General features: G+C 52.3%; 1 pseudogene; it reads right to left on the bottom strand.

The window, feature by feature from the left end:
• Positions 1-1,004: 1,004 nt before the first annotated feature.
• LOC148051188 (olfactory receptor 14J1-like) lies at positions 1,005-1,620 on the bottom strand (annotated as a pseudogene).
• Positions 1,621-9,669: the final 8,049 nt, after the last annotated feature.

Raw genomic sequence — 9,669 nt, 5'->3', positions numbered from 1 at the left:
GCTCCATCACGTGTAATGGATACTTGGGAAGACAAATGCCATCACGCCGAACATCCCCCCCTTCCTTCTTCTTCCCCCAGCTTATATACTGAGCATGATGTCATGGGGTATGGAACAGCCCTTTGGCCAGTCTGGGTCAGCTGTCCTGGCTGTGCCCCCTCCCAGCTTCTTACGCATCCAGCAGAGCATGGGAAGCTGAAAAGCCCTTGACCAGTGTGAGCACTACTTAGCAACGACTTAGCACTACTTAGCAGGAACCAAAACATCAGTGTGTTCTCAACATTGTTCTCACCCTAAACCCAAAACACAGCACTATACCAGCTTTTAAGAAGAAAATTAACTCTATCCCAGCTGAAACCAGGACAACATCGCTTGTGCCCTGTCCCCCTTCTGTTCCTCCTACTTGACACAGCCTCCCCCAGGTCCTGGAACCTAACCAGCCCTATCCACACCCCATGTAGGGTTTCATAGACACCCCTGACCCAGGGTCTGCCAGGGTCTGGACAAGGAGAGAGGTCGAGCAGGGCTGGCCATTCCCCCAGTGCAGGCCCTGAGTCCATCAGGAGGAGGCAAAAATGGCCATGCAGAAAAACTCAGCCATAAACCTGTGAAGAGTGGCCAAATAGGGAGGCCACCAGTGAAAGCTCCCTCCAGTCCCATGCCCTAACACATTACCCTGAGCCCTACTGCCCTCAGCCCATGGAGAACACCAGAACAGCAGCACGGCCTTGTGGGGCAATCCCTTCAGCCTGTTCCAGACCTCAGCTTTGGAAAAAGAGCCCAACCTCCAGACACCGGCACTGAGGAAATCTCCTTTTATTACAGAGATGTGACATGGGAGGCCACTGTACCATTGACCCAGGCACATGTGCAAAGACCTTTGGGTCAGACAGACTGGCTTCATGCATCTGGAGAAGTGGACTGCATGCAGACATTCCTGGAGAAACAGAACTATCACAGATAAAATGCCCAAAGCACAGGAGGTTCCCCAGATACATTGGAAATCACTGGTGAAGAGACATGGGCAGCTTATTGCTGCTGAAAGACTACGGATTGAATGAGCTTCTTCAGTGCCTCCTTGAGCTCCTGGTTCCTCATGCTGTAGATGAGGGGGTTCACTGCTGGAGGCACCACCGAGTACAGAACTGCCACCACCAGATTCAGGGATGGAGAGGAGATGGAGAGGGGCTTCAGGTAAGCAAACACAGCAGTGCTGACAAACAGGGAGACCACGGCCAGGTGAGGGAGGCACGTGGAAAAGGCTTTGTGGCGTCCCTGCTCGGAGGGGATCCTCAGCACGGCCCTGAAGATCTGCACATAGGACAGCACAATGAAAACAAAGCACACAAAGCCCACAAAGACGCTAACAACAAGAAGACCAGCCTCCCTGAGGTAGGAGTGTGAGCAGGAGAGCTTGAGGATCTGGGGGATTTCACAGAAGAACTGGCCCACAGCATTGCCTTGGCAGAGAGGTAGTGAAAATGTATTGGCTGTGTGCAGGAGAGAATTGAAAAAAGCACTGCCCCAGGCAGCTGCTGCCATGTGGACACAAGCTCTGCTGCCCAGGAGGGTCCCATAGTGCAGGGGTTTGCAGATGGCAACATAGCGGTCATAGGCCATGACGGTGAGAAGACAGTACTCTGCTCCTACCAAGAAGGCAAAGAGAAAAAGCTGGACAGCACATCCTGTGTAGGAGATGTCCCTGGTGTTCCAGAGGGAATTGGCCACGGCTTTGGGGACAGTGGTGGAGATGGAACCCAGGTCGATGAGGGAGAGGTTTAGGAGGAAGAAGTACATGGGGGTGTGGACGCGGTGGTCGCAGGCTATGGCAGTGATGATGAGGGTGTTGCCCAGGAGGGCAGCCAGGTAGATGCCCAGGAAGAGCCAGAAGTGCAAGACCTGCAGCTCTCGTGTGTCTGTGAATTGCAGGAGGAAGAACTGGGTGATGGAGCTTGTGTTGGATGGTTGCTGCCTCTGGGCATGGGGTCCTGTTCCTACGGGAAGGGTTAATGATGAGGAAATGTCTCTGAGCAAAATCAAAGCTTTCTTTTAGACCCTCACTCTGACACACTCTGCCCCATCCCCCACCCCCCCACTTACTCCTTTTCCAGGAGACCTTCCTTCAGCTCTGTGGCTGCAGCCCTGGCTGAGTGTGTTGTGAGGAGCAGGGCCTCTGCCCGCTGGCTGCTGAGGAGTCAGCCCTGCTCTGCAGCAGTGGGTTCATGGGAACGGTGGGGCAGGGGCCAGTCCTGGTGTTCGACTTTGTCAGATGAAACTGGTCCTAATGCAGAAGGGCCTGTCAGCATCTGCACTCCCAGTGCTAAGGAAAGGGGATAACAGAAGGCACTTTGGGAGGTTTGGGGATTTTAATGCTCCACCCCCATCTCACCTGGGCAGTTTTCTTGGATTTCAGAAAACTTCAGCATTTCTTCTGCACTCAGGGAGAACAGAGCGAGTCCTGATATCAAAACCATTGCCTGGGGCTTAGTGTAGAAGGAGGGGAGATGATCTGTCTCTCTGTCTTGTTCTCAGTTGCCGTGGGCTTGTTCTCCATGAGATGGAGGGTGATCCCACTGTTTTGCTACCCTGAAAAACAACCAGACTTTGCTGAGAACAGAAATATCCCCCACAGACCACTAAATGTCTCACCCTTTCTCAGGGTCTCAGCACCCCACTTCTAGCCCAGGACACACAGGGCTCATTTCACCACCCCAGCAGCATTTCCTCCATTGTAGCATCTCTACACTTCTGCATGGGGCTTTCAGATAACAAAAGGGTGCTAGGGGACAGGTTTGCATTCTCAGCGGACATCTCAGCTTGAAAGGACAAAGCTTCTCAAGCACAGCTTCTCAAGGACACAGGCAAGTGTCCTAACGATACCATCTGATTAAGGGAAAACCAGCTTATTCTCCAGCCCCATAGACCTCATTGCCCACAGCCCCACAGGTTAGAGGAAAGCTGGAACACTTGTTCCCATGGACACATCTGCATGAAAAGACCCAGAAGATCAGTGTGTGACTCTGCAGCTAAAAATTCCCATCGCCGGAGCGTCTGGCAGCAAGAAGATAACAATAGCAATAACACAGACCAGTGGAGGAACAAGGCAAAACACAGTGAAGGTGTGGCTGAGAGAGGCCAGGGCAGAGGCATTGGGGCACTCAGACAGCGTTCCCCTTCCCCAGCTGTGCACGCCACCTCCCAGACACCACCATTGCCGGGCAGCTGCTCTCAGCCCCTGTGCTCTGCAGAGGGAACTGGGCCCGTGGCTGCAGAGCTGCACCACGGCTCTGCTGGAGCTCTGGCTGCAGAGGAGGTGGTTCACGCCTTGGAGCCCCCAGCCCTGAGGGCAGAGGCTTTGGTGGGTGGGAGAGGAGGCAAGGGGGCTTGCTCAGAGGAAGGCATCTGCATTGGAGGGGATCATACGGAGATTTCTGAATTCTCCCTCCCACAACATTTCTGGGCTTAGTTTCCTCTCATTCCCTCATCATCTCCCTGCTGCCTGGTGATTCTCACCATGGGAGGTGTTTCCCTGTCCCATGGCTTTTCCCTGTTCAGCAATCACAGACCCCATCCCAACCTCTGTGCACTCACCTTGGACCGACAGAAACCTGCCTGTTTGCAGGGCAGTGGCTGGGCGCATGTTCCTGTTTGCAGGTGGAAAAGGGCAGGTCAGAAGAACCCTGATGGGTCCAGCAGAGGTGATGCTGGTGCTGTCCTTTGGCAGAGCAGTGGCTGAGGGTAATTTAGGAGGCTCCTATCAGGAGTTACTGATCACTCAGTCAGGAGTCTCTGTGACTTTTTTAAAGTTGACAGGTCCTTTTCCATTTATCCCTTTTCCACTATCCTCCTCACTCCATGTAGGAAATTGAAAACAAATTGAGGAAATCTTCATTATCTTTATGCTAATCCCTGCCAGGACCTTCTCCTTGAAACATCCCTGAGGAAATATTCTGGGGGGGAACTGGAGCTGTGAGCAGCCCTGACCCATGCAGCACCCTCTCGACAGCAGAAGGACCCTGCCCTACCAGGGGTCCCTTCTTCCACCCACAGATTCTCCTCACAGCGCTGCTGGGAGCTCCCCGGGCAGGCTGAGCACTGACCCTGGCACACAGACCGCTGGGGCACAGGGACCCTGCGCTGAAGCACAGCCCTGGGCATCCCTGGCTGTGCACCTGGCTTAACAGCCTTGCAGTCATCCCTGGAGGAAGGCAGCCATGATGCCCTGTCCCTCTGATAGTGCAGCATGGAAAACCTGCTCTGGAACATGTCTTCCTACTCTACATTTGAGAAGCCATAAGATTCATCCTTAAAGATCCCACAGGCTATGGGATGTAGCAGCTTTTGGAGATCCCTCCCGCAGCTGCAGCTTCACTGCCCTGCTTCCAGGGGCTTACCGTGTCAAGGGCTTTTTAGATTTTCCCACAATGGGCTCTCAGTGTCCTCGCACCACAGACTGCCTTCAACCTCTCTCTGCCTTGCTACTCTCCCCTCTGTGCCTGTAGACAGTGCCCTCAGCCCTGCTGCCCTTTGCAGAGGAGCTGCTCCTGGGCAGAGCTGTCTTTCTGCAGCACTGCCCACTTGCCAGCAGCTCCCTCCATGCCAGGAGCCCAGCCCAGCTCAGCAGCAGAGGCCCAGCCCAAGGCACCACTTTCTCTGCCCCTCTGGGCTCCCTCCAGGTGTCCCTGGGGCTCCAGGGGAACCTGCTGGGAAACAGGCTGAAGAAAACACTTCTTTTCCATCCCTCAGCTGGGGAGACACAATTATTCCCAGCAGTGTCATTTCTCCTATCAGGAAAACATTTGGGCATGAGAATCACCTTTCCTTGTCCCATCATGAGACAGGACAAGCAGACAGTGACAAGGAGGGATCTGCGTTACCCCTGCTGAGGGAAGGGATGCAGATGAGTCAATAGACACTTCTCATTTGTGCTTTTGCAGTCCTGGGGCTAGAAGGGGACTTAGCTCCCTCCCATGCACAACACAAACCAACAGGACGTGGGATTCCTCTTGCACCAGGTGTGCAGGTGGGCACAGAATAGGCACCTGCATGTGAGCTCCTTTCCTCAGTTCCCATGCTTGTTAATGGGGATGGAGGGCAGGACTGGGCTGTTCAGACACAAATCCTGGTGATATTGAAGGTGTCAGGAGTGGTCAAAGACCTGTGGAGGTAACTGCAAGCTCTAATGGAGCCATTCGTAGAGACAGGCCAACATCTGGGGGAATCCTCTTAGAGGCTGCTGGGCATTTTCTTTGGCCAACTGAAATGACAGCTGATGCTCCAATGAGGGCACCTGAACCTGCCCCCACTCATTATGTTCAGGACAGCCTTGAGAGTTATTCATCTGAACCACTGGAGCCGTGTGCCACAGGGAGAGCTCAGGCTCTCTCTTTCTCTTCTCCATCGGCTGTATTTACTAGGTCTCCACTCACTCTACTGGCAGTTGCCTCATGTTCATCCCCACAGTGCCTTACAGAGATCCGGGTGCCTACTCAATTTAATGTTTAAACCCAGGCCCACAGAGCTCCATGAGATACCAAGGCTTGCAGAGACAGCCCAGGACCAGTGACGAGTGGCGTTCCTCAGGGGTCAGTCTTGGGACTGGGCTGTTTAACACCTTTGTCGGTGACTTGGACAGTGGGATTGGGTGCACCCTCAGCAAGTTTGCCGAAGACAGCAAGCTGTGGGGTGCAGTCGACACGCTGGTGCGAAGGGATGCCATCCAGAGGGACCTTGACAGGCTGGAGAGTTGGGCCCATGCGAACGTCATGAAGTTCAACAAGGCCAAGTGCAAGGTCCTGTACGTGGGTCGGGGCAATCCCAAGCACAAATACAGGCTGTGCAGAGAATGGATTGAGAGCAGCCCTGAGGAGAAGGGCTTGCGGGTGTTGGTTAATCAGAAACTCAGCATGACCTGGCAATGTGCGCTTGCAGCCCAGAAGGACAGCCGTATCCTGGGCTGCATCAAAAGAAGCGTGACCAGCAGGTCGAGGGAGGTGATTCTGCCCCTCTACTTCACTCTCATGAGACCCCACCCGGAGTGCGGCGTTCAGGTCTGGAGCTCCCAATAGAAGACGGACATGGACCTGTTGGAGTGAGTCCAGAGGAGGGCCATGAAGGTGATCAGAGGGCTGGAGCAGCTCTCCTATGAAGACAGGCTGAGAGAGTTGGGGTTGTTCAGCTTGGAGAAGAGAAGGCCGCACGGAGACTTTCCAGTACCTGAAGGGGGCCTGGAAGAAAGCTGGAGAGGGACTTTTTATAAGGGTATGTAGTGATAGGACAAGGGGTAATGGCTTTAAACTGAAAGAGGGTAGGTTTAGATTAGATACAAGGAAGAAATTCTTTTGTATGAGGGTGCTGAGGCACTGGAAGAGGTTGCCCAGGGAAGCTGTGGATGCCCCCTCCCTGGCAGTGTTCAAGGACAGCTTGGATGGGGCTTTGAGCAACATGGTCTAGTGGAAGGGGTCCCTGCCCATGGCAGGGGGGTTGGAACCAGATCATCTTTAAGTGATTTCCAACTCAAACCATTCTTGTATTCTATGATGGTTCTATTTACTAACAGGAAAGCAATTCCCACTCACGGTGGGTGTGTGACAGACACCCCAGAAGGCATTGCAAGCAGTGCGATTTTGTGCCTGTGTGCCATCAGTCAGAGGCATCAGTCATCAGATGCCATCAGAGAGGCAAGGTCCCTTCTCTTCCCAAGGGCTGCAGGCATTGCCGGAACACAAAGCACATCACACTGGGGTCTTTAATCACTCCCTTGATGATACAGCCAAGGAACAGACGAACCATTTTCACCGTCTGCCTGGAGACATCTTGTCTTCAAAGAAAGTATCCCCCAAGCACAGCAATGGGTCCTAACAAAACGCAACTGAAACTGAAAAGGGCATGCAAGGGCACCCAGATGAGATGTTTCTACTTCAGGAACAGCTACAGAAGAATCAGAAATACTGTGGGAACACTGCTAAAGGTAGTAAGAGTAGGTGTAGGTAGACTGAGATACTCTACGTCCTCTTTGTCTCAGTTGCCACCAGCAAGGTCTCCCAGACCTTTGTGCTCTGAGGCAGAACTCTGGAGAAGAGCAACCAGCAGTGGATGAGGATCAAGGCAGGGGTTCCTTGAGCAAACTACACCCTTACCAGTCTATGGGACCGGAGGGGCTGCACCCAAGGGTGCTGAGAGAGTGTTTTTCACCAGGAGGCACTGGTGAAATTCCATTCTAATTCCAGTAAGAAAGGCACTCGGACGCTGTGAGGGATCTTGTAAAATGCTGTTCATTAGCATTAACGCTGTAAGGAGAGTGTACAGTGCCCCTGTATTCAGCACTGGTGAGGCCGCACCTTGAGTACTGTGCTCAGCTTTGGGCCCCTCACTACAAGAAGGACATCGAGCTGCTGGAGTGTGTCCAAAGAAAGGCAACAAAGCTGGTGAAGGGTCTGGAGCACAAGTCTTATGAGGAGCGGCTGAGGGAGCTAGGGTTGTTTAGTTTGGAGAAGAGGAGACTGAGAGGAGGCCTTATTGCTCTCTACAACTACCTGAAAGGAGGTTGTAGCGAGGTGGGGGTCAGTCTCTTCTCCCAAGTAACAAGTGATAGGATGAGAAAAAATGGCCTCAAGCTGCGGCAGGGGAAGTTTAGGTTGGATATTAGGAAAAACTTCTTCACTGAAAGAGTAGTCAGGCACTGGAACAGGCTGCCCAGGGAAGTGGTTCAGTCTCCATCCCTGGAGGTACTTAAATGATGGGTAGACGTGGTGCTTGAGGACATGGTTTAGTGGTTGACTTGGCAGTCATAGGTTAATGGCTGGATTCAATGACCTTAAGGGTCTTTTCCAACTTCAACGATTCTATGATTCTATGAGAGAATCATGCAGATCATCTTAGGTGCCTTTAGATGGTGGGAACCCCAAGTGGTGTAGCATTGAAGAGGCCTCTGACCCCAACACAGCATGCCATGCAGACCCCGCCCATAGAAGAGAGTCTCCTGGTTTGGTCATCCAAGCTCCTCGTAGATTTTCTTACATGAAACCACCTCTTTTCCTCATCTCTACAGTCAAAGAGAAAGGATGTTCTCATGAGAACTCCTTGCTGCACTGTTAGGTACAGACAAGGCCACGCAGGAGGCGTAAGGGCTGGTACTGAGTGGGAGCTGCCTGCAGGCCCCTTGGGACATGAGCTGCTGAGGTTGTCCTGCGGCCAAGGGATCTGTGCAGCACAGCACAGGCGTGAAGGCCAGGCTGTACGTGCAGCGCAGCACCGCTGGCTGTACCGTGGTCTTCTGGTCAGGATCACTGCTCAGGTTTCCCTGGGAGAAGTCTGCGCTCCACCCTGGTGCCACAGCTGAGCAGCTGCGGCCAAACCGTGCACAGCCAGGAGGAGGTGGGTCGCAGGCAGGAGGAGCTGGACCGCCGCGGCTTGTCACACAGCTGTGATGGTTTGGGATGAAATGAGATGTGGTGGGACAGCTTGCTCACATGGGGTTCTGCAATGGAAAAAACCAGGCTCTACTGTAGAGACAGGCAGAGAGGATGAGTCTGGGGGATGCCCCCTGTGTTGAGGGGATGTCCCCTGTGTTGAGGGGATGCCCCTGGTGTTCTCCTGTGGAGGACGACAACCAGCAGTGGATGGGGAGTGACTCAAGGACTCCTTGAGCAAACTCAAGCACCATTACAGAAATGGAGAGGGGTCATTTGAGCAGATCCCTGAACACAAGTATTGGTATGCCCTGACCCCTGAGATTCCACTTTTTGGTCCAGAGGAATATGATGCCCCTTGAGAAATCCTGGAATATCTCCTGACCCATGTGGTGGTTTAGCCTCTGAGGAGAATCCAAACAGCACCTCTGACTGGAGTAATTTCACCTTCAATGATGATGTACAGGGCAGATGGAGGGACATCAGACCTTCCAGGCACTCTGTGGAAGGGTTAGGTCTTCAGAGATGCAAAATGGAGATAATGGTGTTGTGTCACTGTCCATCACATAAAAATGTGGCCCGCCTTGTGCTTTTCACCAGTTTAGGATCTGTCCCGTGACAATTTTTTGTAAAACAATGAACTCCTCGCACAGACACACACACACACTTGAAATAAGAATGAAAGGTAGATAGCAGAAATGAATTAGGGGCAACATTGTCTGAGAGATGGTACTGTGAAATGGTAAGAAAGGGTTAGCAATGAGAGGAAAAGCACAGTTCTAAAAACTTCATGCCAAAATCTAAATACTCTTATGTTACAACTGTCTTGTCAATTAAGAAGGAATGAGAGGAATAAATTTAAAGAAATTAAATATATAATCAAGAAGAAGAAGAAATTTTAGAGCAAGGTACTGTTACTGCTTTTAATTTAAAGAGAAATAAGTCCATAACATGGCTGCTAAGACCCCACCCAGGCGCTCGCTCACTCTCCTCTCCTGAGGGATGGGGAGAGAATCAGAATGGCAAAGTGAGGAACTCATGGGTCAAGAAGAGGACACCTGAATAGGTAAAACCAAAGCAAAATCAGGAATACGTTCGCTGCTTCCCATTGGCAGGCAGGTGTTTAGTCCTTTCCAGCCAAGCAGGGCTCCATCATGAGTAAGGATTACTTGGGAAGAGGAATGCCATAGTCCCAAATGTCTTCCTCCTTCCTCCCCCAGCTTTTATTGCTGAGCATGATGTTGTATGAGATATCCCT

The sequence above is a fragment of the Nipponia nippon genome, unplaced genomic scaffold (assembly GCF_047370975.1).
Source record: "Nipponia nippon isolate SJK-2023a ecotype South Korea unplaced genomic scaffold, ASM4737097v1 scaffold_64, whole genome shotgun sequence".
Classification (NCBI taxonomy): Eukaryota; Metazoa; Chordata; class Aves; order Pelecaniformes; family Threskiornithidae; genus Nipponia; species Nipponia nippon.
The sequence above is the reverse complement of the archived record's forward strand: the minus strand, read 5'-3'. Positions and strand labels throughout refer to the sequence as shown.